This window comes from Apodemus sylvaticus, chromosome 15, assembly GCF_947179515.1.
Source record: "Apodemus sylvaticus chromosome 15, mApoSyl1.1, whole genome shotgun sequence".
Taxonomy (NCBI): domain Eukaryota; kingdom Metazoa; phylum Chordata; class Mammalia; order Rodentia; family Muridae; genus Apodemus; species Apodemus sylvaticus.
The window spans coordinates 78,369,476-78,386,473 of NC_067486.1; the positions used below are offsets into that span (position 1 = coordinate 78,369,476).

At 46.9% G+C, this 16,998-nt stretch overlaps 1 protein-coding gene across 2 annotated transcripts in view; it reads left to right on the forward strand.

The window, feature by feature from the left end:
- Window positions 1-16,998, forward strand: part of Dgkg (diacylglycerol kinase gamma) — a 194,191-nt gene that overhangs the window by 123,164 nt on the left and 54,029 nt on the right. The window lies entirely within an intron of this gene.

The window sequence follows — 16,998 nt, forward strand, 5'->3', positions numbered from 1 at the left end:
TGTGTCCTCAGTCCGCTCTAACAAATTACCACCTGTGACTTGAAATAACAGGGTTTTATTCTCTGAAGTTGTGAAGGTTAAGAATCTGAGATTGAGGTATCGCCAAAGGTAGTTTCTCCCCTAGGCTTAGAGAGAATGTATTCCACGATTCTCTCCTGGTAGTTGCCAGTACTCCCTGGAGTATAGAAGCGTCATTCAAGTCTTCTTCCTTAGCTATCCCATGGCACACTCTCTCTAGCCTCCCAGGTGCAGATGGAGCCTGGAAGGACCCTGTCCCAGCGGCTCTGCCATTCCTGTGTTCCCTGCGCTCCTGGCCATGCCTGCCTGCACAGTCACCAAAGAGAAAATCACTTCTATGGCTGTTGAACTTACTCTGTGTGCACATGCATATGTGCATGTGATTAGCCCCCCAAAAAGAAAGGAAAGTCGGGATTCATTAACCATCTATCTATTTAATTTACCAGCTATAACTGTGGAGCATTTCCATTCATTTCAAAGGATTTTTGCTATACAACACAGCCGATCTTTTTATTTAGAGCTAATTTGATTAGTGTGTTGATTATAATTTATTTCTTCAAACTGTTCACAGTTGTACATATGTTCTTTAAAAGAAATTGAAATATAAAATGAATGTTTGGCTATTACATTCATTACATTTGGGAATATTACATTACATGTTTCTAAGAGTCAAGCCAGGCAGTGGTGGCGCACGCCTTTGATTCCAGCACTTGTGAGGCAGAGACAGGTGGCTTTCTGTGAGTTCAAGGCCAGCCTGGTTGACAGAGTAAGTTACAGAACAGCCAAGGCTACACAGACAAACCCTGTCTCAAAAACAAACAAGCAAAAATGCTTTAGTTTAATTCCTCATTTAAATAAACATTTCTTAAGGGAAATTTTTAACACTCTTACTATGTGACCACAGAAAATTCTAGAAGCAGCCTTTCCTTCCATTCTATCAGGAAAATTAGTAACTCTTAAATGAAATAAGTTGTCTATGAAGAAATCCTGAGGAAACAGCCTTACAACTCTGTTGTGAGGCCACGCAACCCTGGTGTGAAATACAGACACAAATGCTGCCGTGTTCTTGGATTCAGCATGCAAGGAGCTGGGTGTTGGCCCACACCCTGCCTCCTCTTCCCTGAGAGCGATTGGGAAGTTACTCACTTCTCTGGCTCTGAAATGGTTACTATTTGTTGCTGTGGGGATGAGCAAGGAGGCCATTACAGCTGCGTGTGGAGACACTAGGACTCTGCTGTGAAGGGATGGCTGGGGCCCCTGTGTAAGCCTTAGCTTTGGACAACACTTCAGCTTTCAGCCTCCTCTGTGGTATCACCGTGCTCCCTGTTTGCCCTCTGTGGAGTGTCAGGAGGCTTCTACTTTGAAGCCTGTAGGAGTGTTTACACTCTGGTATTGGGAGCAAGGCGTCCCATCACTTCACTTTTTACACAGAAAGCATTTCCCGATCTTCTAACACTCTTCAGTAAATGGAGGGCTCTCCTAACCCCAAGAATGTACTTTGTAGCCTCCAACTGCTGAAGTGTCGGGGACTTGGGCAGTCTCTTATATTTGTGTTTATTGAACATACACTTAAGGAGAATTCCTCACTCTCTAGTAACAAGGCATTTTCTATTCTGTTCAATCGTGAGCTACTTTAATCTTGAGAGTGGGCCTTTTTGGAAAGCATTCCAAAGTGCCAATCAAGCCAAGGGCTCTCATCGCCTTTGAACTCCATGTGCTGAGAGTTCTGTTGGAAGTCTTGAGCTCTGGGCTGCCACGGGCACACGGTCATGAGAAGGTCATGCATGGGTAAGTTAAAATCTCAAACTAGTCATTTCAGCGAAGCTTTGAGTAGTGTGTGCCATCAGTCAGGCGCTTGCCTTTCTCTTCCAAATCACCTTGTCTTGGAGCTTGGGGAAGGGGCGGGGGTAGGAATGGGGGACAGGAGGGGGCGGGGAGGGAGAGCAATGGCCAGCGCTCTGCATCAAGGGTCGAGGTGAAAAGAGAACAAATTGAGTGTCGAAGGACAGACGGACGGACGGACGGACGGACGGACAACGTTCTGGGTCCTGGTCTGACCCAGTCACAATCTGTTCTCCCATCTAATTACCAGGTGTGGGTAGGAGGTTGGGATAGTCAACAGAAAGTCTGTGAGTTAAAAGAGGCATGAAGAACTGGGTAACCTGCTAACCAGATGGTTTGTCCCTTTGTCATCAGAGCTTTACGGTGTAGTGTCAACATTCTTGAATAGTCATCATTTGTCAAAACTGGAAACTCAGGGCACAGACAAAAAGCTACTTTCCCAGTTCTGAAAAGACAATTGAGTACACGTAATTATTGCAGATGCCACTGGCTTAAGCTTTTACCTCACTACAGCTAGGGAGCCCTTGGATTAGGACACAGGACTAAGTATGGCAGCGCCTCAGGTGGGAAGGAAGTAGAAGAAGTGCTTGAAGCCACCACTCCTGGGAGTTTCATTCAGGAAAACTACAAAGGCCTACGTGAAAGGGCCACACATCCAAAGGCCAGCAGAGGTCACGGGGCTGGGGCTGATGAGATGGACAGGTGGCTATGAGGCTTCACGGAGTGGTGGGGACTCCAGAACACTGGAAAACATAAGCAAATGAACATAAAGGGAGTGGGCAGCACCAGCTTCAGCCAGTCGTCAGAACAGCAAACGACCTGGTCCTGATCTCTCAAAAAAAAAAAAAAAAAAAAAAAGGTGGGTTCCAGTGCCCATGCGTATGCCTGCACACTCGTGTGCCTGTATGTACGCATAATTTTCTACTTTTAAAAGGCTCTGTGCATGTACTCTCCTGGGCTTTAAGATCCTACCCCTTCAAGTTATCATGTTGGTACCCAGGAATTACAATGTAAAGTTGTGATGGAAACCAGTGGAATCTTTTTCTTGCTTGACTCGACCTACAAAGTACTGAAGCTGTTGATGTTAGTATGTCTCCTACCAACAGAGAAGCAATGGGCTTCAGAACATTTGAGACGTCAGCACGTTTGCAATAACAAAATGTTTCAAGACACCATAAAAGGCATGATCCCACAAGAAAAAGACCCCGATGGGCAGACCTAAAGTCTAAGACTGATTCGGAAATCCATGCCAAGTGAAAGTGAGGAAGGAAAATGCACAGTCCCTGTTTGAGGGTAAGAAGAAAAAGCCTGAGGTTCTAGCAAGGAGGACAGCTGTGGGCGGGGCACTTAGGTCATCGTACACTTAGGCCCACGGTGAGCTCCCAAGGTTACCTACTCCACCGTAAATAACCTGATGCAAACTCCGAGAGTACACGAACTTGTACATCATAGCAAGAAGATGGAGAGCGCTGGGAAAATCTAAGAGGACCATTCCTTTTTCTGTGTACTATTTGAGAGCCTTTAATATGGGCTCCACCTACTGAAAATATGTAAAAGCAGAACAAAGTATTTCAGGTGAAGAGGCCACGTTTGGTAGCCAGGCTGAAGAAGACTGTCCCTCTGCACCATGGACTCTGAGCCTGAGCTGTGAGGCCCTGGCAAGAACACAAGGTCATCCGGGAAAGGAAAGGGACGTTCATAGCCCAGGGCCTGAAGACCAAGCAGGAGGACTTTTAGAATGAGATTTAAGAAGGATAACATTTGAGTGAAAGGCTAAAGCCACAGTCCACCGAGGGTAACAGGTATAAGTTAGAAATAAGAAGCATGGCAGAGGTGATGCCAAGCAGTTCTCCAAGGGACCTGACAGGACAGAGCGTGGCGCCATACAACAGGCTGCGAACTGCCAGTGAGAGGGACAGACTGAAGACGTCATCGCCGGAATCATGCAGGGAACAGCACACCGCCACAGAAGAGTGACAAGAGAGGGCAAGCTCACATAACTCGAAGTCACTGAAATGAGGGTTAAGAACACCTACTCAAGCACAAGAAGTCCCAAACGCCATAGTAGAACCAAGGCAGAGAGCATATGGTTGAGATCTCAAAAAGTTGCAGTGAGAGAGATTCTGCTGGCAGGGTCTAAAGCAGTTAAGACTGTGTTAACTAACTGGCTTCCCAGGCAGTTAAGATACTGGCTGAGGCTTTTCTACGTAAGTTGTGTGGTTTGGGGGTTTGGGGTTTTTTTGTTTGTTTGTTTTTTGTTTTTTTGTTTTTTTGTTTTTTTGTTTTTTTTTTGGTTTTTAAACTGGCCCAGGACTGAGATGGAATGGGAGAGCATCTGCCCATTGGGTGAATTTTCTTCTTGTCTCGAAGACAATTCCATACCTTCAGAAGTAGAAGACACAAAATCGTTTTTCTTGGACATTATGTGACCAGGAGGCTTTTGGCTGCTACGGGATTAAAGGCTCAGGAAACCTGGCTGGAGGTGAGCAGCCCACCTAGTGTTCTAGGTCAGCAAAAGAAAGAACTACTACACCTGCCAAAGCTCAGCCTCCCCCATCCTGTCCCTTCTGCTAATTTTCAGCTTTCCTCCCACATCTCTGGCCCAGGCTCCAGGGTCACCACCAGGGACTGCAGGTTAATTGAGTCTTCATATTTCTTCCCCAGAAGGTCAAGAAAAGCAAAGATAATCCTATCCAAATTCATTAGGAGAGATGTGCCACATGTATTCCAAAGTTGTAACTCAGCCACTCCTGAGCTGCAAACCCCACTTGGTATGTGTCTATGAGGTTTGCTTTGGTTCCGTGTAGGTAGTGTGTAACCATCTGGATAGTCTCAGTTTCCCTGTAAGATGGGTGATGCGCTCCCAATCCAAAGATGGAAGAACTGAGCAACAGACTCAATGGCTTGCCCATGGCCACAGAACAGGTGCCGGTCTGAAGGATTCGTGAACTGAGCCTCTCTGGATTCTAATCAGAGGCCCCATCAGCTCAGCCAACCCGTCTCCAAACCCAGACTTTGTGCTCTGGGTAACTGGCTGTTTAGCTGGGTTAGCGTGGGAAGCCAGTCTCAACATAACACTGTTTCTATGGGTGACATACACTCGGAATGACAAACAAGTGCCTTAAGCAAGGGACTTTTGTAACCTGATCTATCGGAATCATGTTCAGAAAGGGGGGGCGGGGAGACATATCTAGCCCGCGTTTTCACTTTGTGATGTCATCTTACCAGCTTTTCATCTCCCAAAGAACAGTGTGAGACCCTTTTACAAAATATCCCAGGGACACCGCCACAGGAGGTAGATGTGAGCTACGAGTGAGGGACCGACCCATCGCGGTAAAGCCACGCTTGTGGTTCAGACATGCAAGTCACAAATTATTCCCAACAGCTGTGAGCATGCTGAACGGAGGAGCAGAAAGGGTTCTGCTGCCTGTCCCATGGTTGCTGGAGATGAAACATGGACCGGTGTCACCTCAGACAGTTCTACTTTGTAGCTCTGGCTGGTCAGGAGCCAGGAAATGGCTTTCTTCAGCCAGAGGCTGTCAGCCAAGGAGCCGCCTTCTCAGGCCTTCAGGGCTTAAATTTCAATAAGCTGTTCTCGCCTCGCTGTCTTAACTGTCTCCAGCTACCTTCAGGTTCAGGCTCCAAGGGCTGATGAATGGGTGACTGCTGGAGAATGCAGCCAAATGCAGCACCTTGGGAGTTCATATTCCTGCCTCACCTTTCCCCACGGCCCTTGCCCTCCAAGCCAAGGCTCCTCTCTGCCTCAGCATTTGACCGGGTTCACTGATAAACACAACCGCCTGAGGCAGGCATGGTGTAAGAGGTTCCTGATCGTTGATGGAGTTTCATTTGTTTTTAGAAGGTAGAAAGAAGCTGTTTTCGGATGACAGGCACAGACACTGAGACCTCAGGTCTCAGGCTCTCGGGACAGGGAGATCCTAGCACCCTTGTTGATGGCTCATAGGGTCCCAGCTCAATGTTGACTGGCTGTGTTCACTTGGGGTCCTGTGGGACTCCTTGGAACCCAGCTTGGCTGTATGTCTGGAGTTCCCCACAAATTGAAAGTTGGCTCTCTATCCATCACTGTAGCAGCTGTCTGAGCAGGCTGCTGGGACTTCTGAGAGGTAGTATGTGAGCATGCTGGGTAACCACGGTTTGTGAATCCCAGAGAATCTTTTTTCTCTCTTAGGTTTTAAATTGCATTTTTATTACGTTATATGCGTGCGTGTGTGCACACTCAATGTGGCACAGCATGCCTGGGAAGGTCAGAGGAGGACTTTCTGTAGTGTGCTCTCTCTTTCCATCTTTAAATGGGCTTCAAAGACTGAACTTGCGTTGTCAGGCTCGCATGACAAGTACCGCTACCTGCTGACCTCAGACACACAGCGGTCCTCCTGACTCAGCCTCCCAGTTCTTTAAGACACTTTTTTACTGGCTGTGTCTGTGCAGTGCCTTGTGTGGTACAGCAGAGGAATTTTCTATTTCAGACTTGGGGAGGCTTTATCATGACTGGATGTCCTCGGGAGGAGATGTTGTCAGACCCTATCAGAAATGAATGGTCCATAGTCCACAGAAACAAGCTGTCTCCGGGAAGAAGGCCACTGCTATGGAGCCGTAATCCTTTGCAGTCCAAACTTAGCCTCGCAGGGGGAGAAAATTCTCCAATATAAGGTTATGGGTTTGACCAAGTATAAAAGGCAAAGGTCAACAAGGAGACCCAGACCACTCTGATGAGTCCCACAGGACCCCAAGTGAACACAGCCAGTCAACGTTGAGCTGGGACCCTATGAGCCATCAACATGGATGCAGACCACTAGGTCACTTGCTCTTTTGACTAAATACTCCATTCCTCTCACACGCCTCTGAGACATGGCTGTGGGAGCCAGGGAGAGTAAGGTAGACAGGAATACAAATTCCAGGTCAGGAGCTACGATTAAATTAACCTCCCAACTCTGTACCACCTCCCCCCCTCCGCTGTATCATCAAAGACTAACTCAGTTTCTTAATAGCATACCATGCACAGGATGCTTAAAATAGAACCACCATGCAAAGTGGGTAAGGAGCCCTGTGTCCGCACGCACTCACCCTTCCACTATGAAAAAGAACACAGTTGCTAACCATCTCCACTGCCCTCCATGGATGCCACACTCAGTAAGATCTTTGCAAGCCAGAAGTCCTTCTAAGTTGTAATTCGTTTTTCCATTCTTAGTATTTAACATTCACTTGCCATTCAGTCAGCATCTCTTGATACCAAGCAGTAACAGGTATAATCAATATAATTATGTTCCATTTATTTATTTATTTAGATTTTATTTTCAAGACAGGATTTCTCTGTGACAACCCTGGCTCTCCTGGAACTTTCTTTGTAGACCAGGCTGGCCCCGAACTCACAGAGATCCTCTGCATCTGTATCCTGAGTGCCAAGATTAAAGGCATGCACCACCCCCTCCATATTCCCATTAGTAATTTATTTTCCTTAATTAATTTTACCCTTTTCTCTTTCTCCCTCTAATCTTCCTGCACGTCCCTCCTCTCTTTCTCATTCATGGCTTCCTTTCATTCCATATTTTTAAAGAAAGGTTTAACCCACTAGTTATCTTATGTGGTCTTTATTATCATTAAATGAACAAATAACTGTTATATATTAAGAAGAGTGTGCAGGTGCAGTAGTTGACACTTTTAATCCAAGACTCACTCACAAGGTAGAGGCAAGTGGATTTCTGTAAATCTGACTTGGATGAGAGAGGGGGGGAGAAGAAGGGAGGGAGGGAGGGAGGGAGGGAGAGAGAGAGAGAGAGAGAGAGAGAGAGAAACAGAAGTATTGACAGTAATTCATCCCTGTATACTTTGGAGGGTCCTAAGAGCCAATGGCTGTGGCTTGGAATTTGAACTCAAAGACCATTTAAATGCAAACTGTCATCTGTGATGCTTACCTGTGAATGTTCTCACATGTAAGACTTAAATTAAGAATGGCCTTGATCTATTGGTTATTAAGGGGATCCCACACTTACAAAATAACATGCATCATAAGCAAATTTCTCCATGATTGACCTTTTTTCTTGGACCCATTCTTGAAAGGGGAGACCCCACCCCCCTGCCCGCCCTCCCACGGGCCTGCCTACTCCTTCCTGGTCTCTGGCCGCTGGTCCTCTCAGCACTCATCACCCTGGGTCTCTCTGGGTGCCATGAACACAAATCCTGTCCAAGAATGGAATGGAGCCAGGGAATACCTTGCTCCTTGAAGCTGAAAGACACTGAGCCAACACAAATCTGTTGGCAGGCACGGCAGGCACAAAAGTCCCATTCAGGCTCAAAACCAACTATTTATAAAGCCCCTTCCTGATCGCTGGGCGTGCACTTTCCTCTGCACCAAAAGGGCCACCGCCGCTTCTTGGAAAAGATTATTCCTTTCACAGCTCTGGACTGTGACCGAGGGTCACCGAGTGCCCCATTCTGGGAGCAGCAAGAATAGGGGACAGCATGCACAGTAGATTAGATGTGGTGACAAGCCCTCTGATGGTGGAGGGCAGCTGAGGATGCCAGTGACACAGATGGCCTCTGTAGCACCTGTGAGGCGACAGTCACAGGCCTGTGGGGACTGCGTGAATCCACATGCCTTTGCTCTTTTTTTTTTCTTCCTAACTCTTGGCATACATTTTGTTTAGCATGATTACTACACTTCGAAAGGCATTTGGAGTCTGATTGTGTGGAACGTTCACAGGTATACATTCATAGTATCTCAGTGCTATGCCATCCATCTTTCAATTATAACTCCCCAGTGGCCACCTGTGCCTTTTTTGTGTGTTTCTGCTTGGCTAGATTGTCGTTTATGTTAATGACCTGAGCTTAGTTTATTGCTTCAACAGATTTAGCAATAACATCAATAACTACAAGGAAAGCCAAATGTCTTAGTTACTTTTCTATTTCCGTGCTAAGATCCCATGACCAAGGGAACATATAAAGGAGAGTGTTTAATTTGGGGCTCACGGTTCCAGAGGGTTAGAATCTGCAATCATCGTGGTGTGAGCACGGCGGCCTTGGGACAGCAGGCACTGGAGCAGGAGCTGGGAGCTTACCTCCTTATCCAGAAGCAGGAGGCAGAGGGAGATAACTGGCAATGGCAGGGACTTTTGAAACCTCAAATCTCACACACTTTCCTCCAACAAGGCCACACTTCCCAATCCCTCCTGAAGAGTTCCATCAAGAGGACCAAGTATTCAAAGATAATTAGCCTATGGGGATCATGCCCATTCAAAATGCCACACCCAAAATCTTATTGTTCTCACTGAGATAAACTCTGTGAACAAGTGTCATGAATGTACAGAAACGATGTGAGGGCTAAGGTACAGTTTTTCCAATGCAGGACACCCTCTTGTGAGCAGCAACTCTTCCACCAGGCCTCCCAACCCAATGCTGACTGACACGGGAGGCCCGATGAGCTATTTTAGTCATGAGCCACTCAGGGAACCTGATTATCAAAGTCTAAACCACAAGAAGGGATGCCTTCAGTTCAAGGGCTCTATTTCTAGAAATAACTATAACGTTCTCTGTGTAGACTTCTAAGCCCAAAGAAACGTTTTCATGTTTTGACTTTTGATGACTTCAAAAGCCTGTTGCCCTAAAAACTTCCTTGATTCTCAGAAAAGAGCCCCGAGAGTGCGGGATGGTTGATGGAGCTGAACACAGGGACCTCCCGGTACAGATGGGCATCAGCTGGCTGGACTTTACCTGTTGGCCTTCCTGAAAACAGCCTATTCATAGCTGTCAGGATGGTGACTGATTCCGGCCCTAAATTGCTGGCAACATAAAAGAACATTTTTAATTAATCTCCTTTCCCCCTTCATCTATCTGTCAAATGAAAAGACTCAACTAATTCATTTTCTTATAAACCAAATGGGATCAAGACAACCAGCACCAAAATCAGCCACATGTCCCTGTTGTTGTCTACCACATGGCTAAGAACCTTCGGGAGCCCAGCCTTGGGAGATCAGAGCCTGAGAAGGAGCCTCAGAGCCTTATGGACCTGGAGATCAGCCCTAGGGCATGGTTAGGGATTAGTCACCTCCAGCTGCAAGGTGATTATGAAAGAGAAAGAGAGAGAGAGAGAGAGAGAGAGAGAGAGAGAGAGAAGCCAAAGAAAACTCAGGAAGAGCAGTGCAGAAAATGTGTTCCAGCAGTCATTAAAATATTGTTAGTTTTCTCTTTTCCAAAACACATTGGCCACCTGGGGGGCAGAGGGGGAACCCTCCCGTCCTTACCTCTAAAGCCAAAGGGGAGTGAGTCTTTCAGTAACTGTGTCTCTTGGCAATAAGGAAGGACACTTACCAAGCACTGACCATGCATTAAACCCCTGAATAGCACTTCGAATTTGCCATAAAAGTTTCCCTACTTTGTTGGATAAATACTAATACATTCTACTTTGCAGAAGTAAAATGATGATTCAAAGAACATAAATAATTGTCCAAATAAGTCTGATCTGTACAACAGAAGATGAAGTTAGTGGACAGGAGGTCAGGACGGTGTTTAATAAGACTCCTCTAACAAGATCTAGGAGTGATGTGGTTTAGGTGGCATCTCTAAAAGAGAAGGAAAAAAAGTATCTGTGTTCTCTGGCTGGCAGAGAGAGGGGACTGAGCCTCCTGTCTCAAACCGGGCTCTCCTGTGCCTCTCAGCCTCTATGGAAGGCTTTGGAAGGCGCTGTGCTGCGATGATTATAGGAAGGAGGAAAGAGCATGCAGAGGAGAACCCAGTCTTTGAATCCTCCTGTAAGAGGACCATTTGAAGAATGAAAAAGAATATTTAAAAGAGAGGCTAGAGCAGTGGCTCTCAACCTGTGGATCACAATCCCCCTGGGGGTCAGATGATCCTTTCACAGAGGTCGCATATCAGATATTTACAATTTATAATGGTGGAAAAATTACAGTTATAAAGTAGCAATGTAAGTAATTTTATGGTTGGGGAATCACCACAACATGAGGAACTGTATTAAAGGGTCACAGCATTAGGAAGGTTGAGAACCACTGGGCTAGAAAGCTATCCTAGCAGTTAAGAGCACTGGCTGCCCTTGTAGCAGACTCAGCAGTCTCTAGAACCCACATGGCAGCCCACACTCACCTGAAATTCCAGTAGCCAGGGATCCGATGCCCTCTTCTGTAATCGTGGGCACTGCACATGCATGCTGCACAGACATACAGACGGCAAAACACTCCTACATATAAAATCAAAAATAGAAAAAAAGTAAAGTGTTTAGCAGACTGAAAAATCAAGGGGCCATGGGAACCGAACATAGTGACTCCTAACTCCAAAGTGCCTGAGTTAACAGAGAATGGATAGACTGTGTTAGATTTGTAAGCACAAGACTGTCCTATGAGCCAGTGGTCCAATGTTTGTCTTGGTGATACTGCTGAAAATATAGAAGCTCAGTGAGAACGTGTCTCTGTCCCGTATGTAGTGTGTGGCCCCCTGGAGACATCTATGATGGTTGAATAGGTTTGGCCCCATTGATTCACATGTTTGAATGCTTGACCACAGAGAGTGGCACTATTAGAAGGTGTGACCTTGTTGAAGGAAGTGTGTCACTGTAGGGGTGGGCTTTGAGGGCTCCTATGATCAAGCTCTGCCCAGTATAGAATTCCAGACTCTGCCTGGATGCTTGCAGAAGACAGTCCCCTTCTGTTGCCTTCAGATCACAATGTAGGACTCTTGGCTCCTCCAGCACCAGGTCTGCCTGCCCGCTGCCATGCTTCTTGCCATGAGGATAATGGACTAAACATCTGAAACTGTAAGCCAGCCACAATTGTTGTCCTCTATATAAGAGTTGCTTTGGTCATGGTGTCTCTTCACAGCAACAAAACCCTAAGTCAGACATCAAATGCATTTTGAATTATGTTATGGCCACACACCTATGGGAGCCAGGGAGTAGAATGTGGTTTGAATAGGTATGGTCCCCATAGATTCATGGGCTTGAATGTTTGGCCATAGGGAGTGGCACTATTAGGAGGTGTGGCCTTGTTGGAGGAAGCCTGTCACTGATAATGTTAATATATTTTCAATGTATTTGGATGTTTGGATGGATGAACACACGGGCCACAATCACAATCCTTTAGTTACCCTGAAGACTGCCCACAGAAAACTCATCTCCTGCACCCTGACTCAGGAAACCAGCCTACATCTATCATGATGTCTTAATGCTACATACCTTTTTTTAAAAAAAAATATTATTTTTGTTTTGTTTTGTTTTGTTTTTGATATTTTCTTTATTTACATTTCAAATATTTTCCCCTTTCCAGGTCTCCTCTTTGGAAACCCCCTATCCCATCTCCCTTCCCCCTGCCTCTATGCCCCTACCCACTTCCATCCTTCCACCCTGGTATTCCCCTACACTGGGCACTGAACACACTCAGGCCTAAGGGTCTCTCCTCCCACTGTGTCCAACAAGGCCATCCACTGCCACATATGCGGCCTGCGCCATGGGTCCCTCCATGTGTACTCTTTGGTTGGTGGTCCAGTCCCCAGGAGCTCCAGGGGGGTCTGGCCAGTTGACACTGTTGCTCCCTCCATGGGGCTGCAAACCCCCTCAGCTCCTTCAGTCTCTTCTCCATCACCTCCATTGGGGACCTCTGCGCTCAGTCCAATGGTGGGCTGCGATCCTCATCCTCTGTCTTTGTCAGGCTCTGGCAGAGCCTCTCAGGAGAAGCCACATCAGGCTCCTGACAGCAAGCACTTCCCGGCATCCACAATAGCGTCTGGGTTAGATGGCTGTATGTGGAATGGATCCCCAGGTGGGGCAGTCTCTGGATGGCCTTTCCTTCAGTCTCTGCTCTACACTTTATCTCCATATTTCCTCCTGTGAGTATTTTGCTCACCCTCCTAAAAGCACTGAAGCATCCACATTTTGGTCTTCCTTCTTCTTAGGCTTCATATGGTCTGTGAATTGAATCTTGGGTATTCCAAACTTTTGGGCTAATATCCACTTATTAGTGAGTGCACACTGTGTGTGTTCCTCTGTCACTGAGTCACCTCACTCAGGATGATATTCTCTAGTTCTATCCATTTGCCTCCAAACTTCATGGTGCCATTGCTAACTGCCTTTTAAGGCACTCCTCACTCCTCAGGACTAGCTGCCAATCCTACCCCCTACATTTGAGCCTCTGGCTCTTTCTGAGCACTATTTTACTGCCAGTGTTGAGGCCTTTGGCAATTCTCTTCCAGATTCCTACACCACACCCAAGCCTCCAGTCAGCATCACCACTTAGAACCCTGCTGCCCTCACCAGCAGCAGGAGGATCTTTAAAAACACAAATTGAGGGGACTAAGATAGGACAGTTGGTAAAGTGCTTTTTCAGCAAGTGTGAGGAACTGAGTTCGGATCCCCAGCCCTACATAAGGGAAGCAGAGTGATACGGAAGTATGCTGGCCAGTCAGTCTGGCCAAAACTGTGAACTCAGTGAGGGGCCCTGTCTCAAAACGTAAGGCTGTTGAGAAAGACACCTGATAGGAATTTCTGACCTCCAAACATGTGTGCACACATACACTAGTACCTGTATACAACATACTCACACACCCATACAACACATCCACACACCCACACGACACATCCACATCCCCACACGGACATGTAGATCAACCATACACACATCAGAACTCCACAAGGACTCAGGTCACTGTCACCAACCTGCCCTCTCTCCTACTCAGGAATGGCCAGTGGTTCCCTGTGGGCTTCTTGACCAAGCCCGAACACTGGTATCACAGTCCTGTCCAGCCTGCCTCTCCGGCACCTCACCCCACCCCCACCCGAGTCTGTGTCCCCTTGCCACTTGCCCTGACCCCCTCCTGGGGCCATGGTTTGGATGAGGTTTGTCTTCACTGAAACTCAACTTGAGGTTGCAGTCTAGCAAGGCTGAGAGGTAGCAGGGCCTCTGAGGGAGCCTTGGATTAGAAGGGACCCACTTCCATAAAGGATCAACGTAGCTTACTCAAAAGTGAGTTGATTTCCATGCAGGGTTGTTACAGAGCAGGCTTGGCTTCTTTTGATTCATTCCTGTTCCCTCTGTCAGACCCACGCCTCCTTCACGTGCACCTGCTTCTCCTCTCTGCTGCGTAGCATGCACAGTGCAGGGCCCTTAGCTGAGCCTGTGCCCCATTCTTGGACCTCCAGTGAAATACATCTCTTTTCTTTATAAATTGACCAACTCTAGGGGTTTTGTTACAACCACAGAAATTAGGCAGAGACCGCTGGGCTTCCTCTGCTGCCTGGAATGTTTGTCCTTTATCTCCTCTCTTTCCCTGTGTTCTTCCGAACTCTACGCTAGCACCCAACCCTGAGGTACTTGTCCTAAATGCTTCGGGCCCATTAAGAACTGAATGTCTTTCCTTCTGTATGCCTTGTACTGAGCCCATCACAAAGCAGCCTGCTTCTGTGTCCTTCTTACCACGTGCCCGATTCATGGAATTCTACATTTTGTTATTTCTTTAGCTCATTCTTTCCTCTCCTGACTATGACAAAATAAATGTGTGTTATATTGATATTTTTTAAAAATTTTATCATATTAATTTATAGAAGTAGATGCGCATGTACCATGGCACATGTATAAAAAACCAGAGAACAACTTTAAAACGACATTGGGTACCAGGAGTTAAACTCAGTGGTCAGACTTGGTGGCTAGCACCCTTACACATGGATCCACGGCTCCAGCCCCATCTTAAAATTGTTTCCTATCAAGCATGCCGTTCAGCTTTAGCCTCTCAGAAGCACATTTGTCACCACATCACAGCTTTGACCAACCATGTGACCAGTCCAGAGGATTAACTAGGGATTAGGGCGTGGCCTATGACTCTAGAAAAAAAATTAATTAGATATGAGGAGATCACATTTTTAGCCAAAAGTCAAAACACCTGATCTAACAGATATGACTGACTGTTTTCCTTGACAGCGCATATGCACGCATAAAGCCTACAGTAGTAGTAGTCAGGCAGGTCTGTTACTTTTGCCCCATCATAGCAGCTGATGACTATGAAACAGCAACGGCTAACAGAGAGCAGGCTCACCTTATTCCTCTTCTCCACCATCATGAGAAGCAGATCAGGCTTCTTCATTTGCTGTTTTACAGATGAAGAGAGGGAGATTTAAAAGGCTTAAATGTGTAGCCGAAGGTCCCACAGCTCTCAGTGCATGGGTAATCCAGTCGGTCCTATTATTCCTCCTTGCTGACCTAGTCTCCACCTTTTAACCTCATTAGATCATCAAAAGAGCCACTTTGGGGCCAAAATAGCCTTGGCTTCCGGAAATTTTTATTGAAACTCTAAATCTCTGGGCAATAACTTTCAGAAGTCATGATTCAGACCAGCCTGATACTTGAAAAACACTCTCCCAGGACCCGTCGCCCACTGCTGGGAAGGAACGCAGGGCCCTGGGGTTTAGAGGCACCTGCATTTGCCCCTTACGTGGTCCCTAGTCATCCCGGCCTGCTGGAAGGCTCTGTCCTTCCGTTCCTCTGAGGAGTCCTCTCCTTCAGGTTCTAATAGTTGCATAGCTGTCAACAGTTTTCATAGCATCTGGAGCAGTGTTTCTCCACTGGCCGTAAGCAAGATGATCATCTGGACACTCATAAAAGCACATACTCTGGACTTGGCTCCACAGCTGTCAGAGTCTACAAATCAAATGCTGGAAACAGCATTTCAACCTGTTCCCCGGGGGATCCCGACAGATGCTAACACCTAAGAGCTAGAGGAGAAGCCCTGGTCCTGCAACCAGCAGTGTCAGCAGCTCCTTAGAGAATGAGGATTCCTGGGAGGCACCCCATGAAAGACTGAGCATCTTCGTTTGTACAAGCTCCTCGGGTGATACGCATATGCACATTTCTGTACAGACAGCCAGTGATGTGGGACTATGCTATGTCCCCCTTTTTTCTCTGTTGTTGTATGCACAGGGAATGAAAACCCTTCTGTGACACAGTGGGAGTACAGGTGAGAACACCCCACAACAGAGGGCTCAGCCTACTCCATAATTTCTCATACGCCACCCCAAGGACTAAAATGTCAAAGCCTCAACACACCGATGCAGTGGAGCAGCTGGCAAGCTCTGGCCTAAAGGACTCCCGACACTGCTCAAGGGTTTTATGAAGCACAATGTCCTACCCTACCTTACCCATCATTTACCGTTCAGTTCGTGAAGAAAGGCCATTGCCCAGTCAACCAGATCTTGGCGTTCTTTACAGGGGAGAGGAATGCAATAGGGTGTTTAAATTCTGCATAAACCACTGCAGAAGTGCAGAGAGCATGTCTACCATGCTGATGAATCAGTCACTATGCCCAGGAAGAAGCACCCTCCATCCTCTGAAGGATGCTCTTTCTCCGTGGTCCATGGAGCTGAGGATTAGCAACAGCCAAGGAGGCTTCCTCTATCCTGAGTGCCAAGAAGAATGCGATTTGGTTTAATCCTTTCTTAGCAAAATCTGTCCACCTGTAAACTGGACAGGTGTCCCCTCTCTTAGCCAGCCCTGCTAATGGGGTGACAGTTGGAGTGGGAGGACTGGAGTACCAAAGGGACACTTCCTGCTGAGGCGATCTGAGCAAGCCACAGAGTGTCAGGGACACCTCCTAATGCTGAAAGCCTTCGGCCTAATAAGCACCGCTGATTAATTTTATTCTTCTCTGTCCCCTAAAGAAAACATGGAAATTTTGTAAAGCTCAGATTGAGAAGCTCCCACTTTGAAGCAAATCCTCTCTAAACAGAGGGAGGGCCGCAGTGGCCTGCACAAAGGTACCTGGGAGGACAGTAACCATTGCCTCCAAAGGACTCCCTGTTGATTCTTCTCTTTCTAAATTCATATTAACTCTGTCACTCCGTGTCCTCCACACAGAAAACAGACAGAATATCACATATTGGTTCTGGTTCACATCGGAGCTTCCAGGTCTATCCAAAGACTGCACATCTTTTAAATCTCAGAAGGCTATTTGGTCCTTTTGACCTAAAGAGGAGCTCTGCACAGATGTCTAAGGGACAATAAGCAGGGCATTCTGTCATTTGCCACCTCAAGCTGACTCTCCACAGGAAGCCTGCTTGAGGCAGCTCCGGAGCATAGCATGCCTGTCTTGCTCTAGTCAGGACCCTCAGGGTACAATTAACAGTTCACCCAG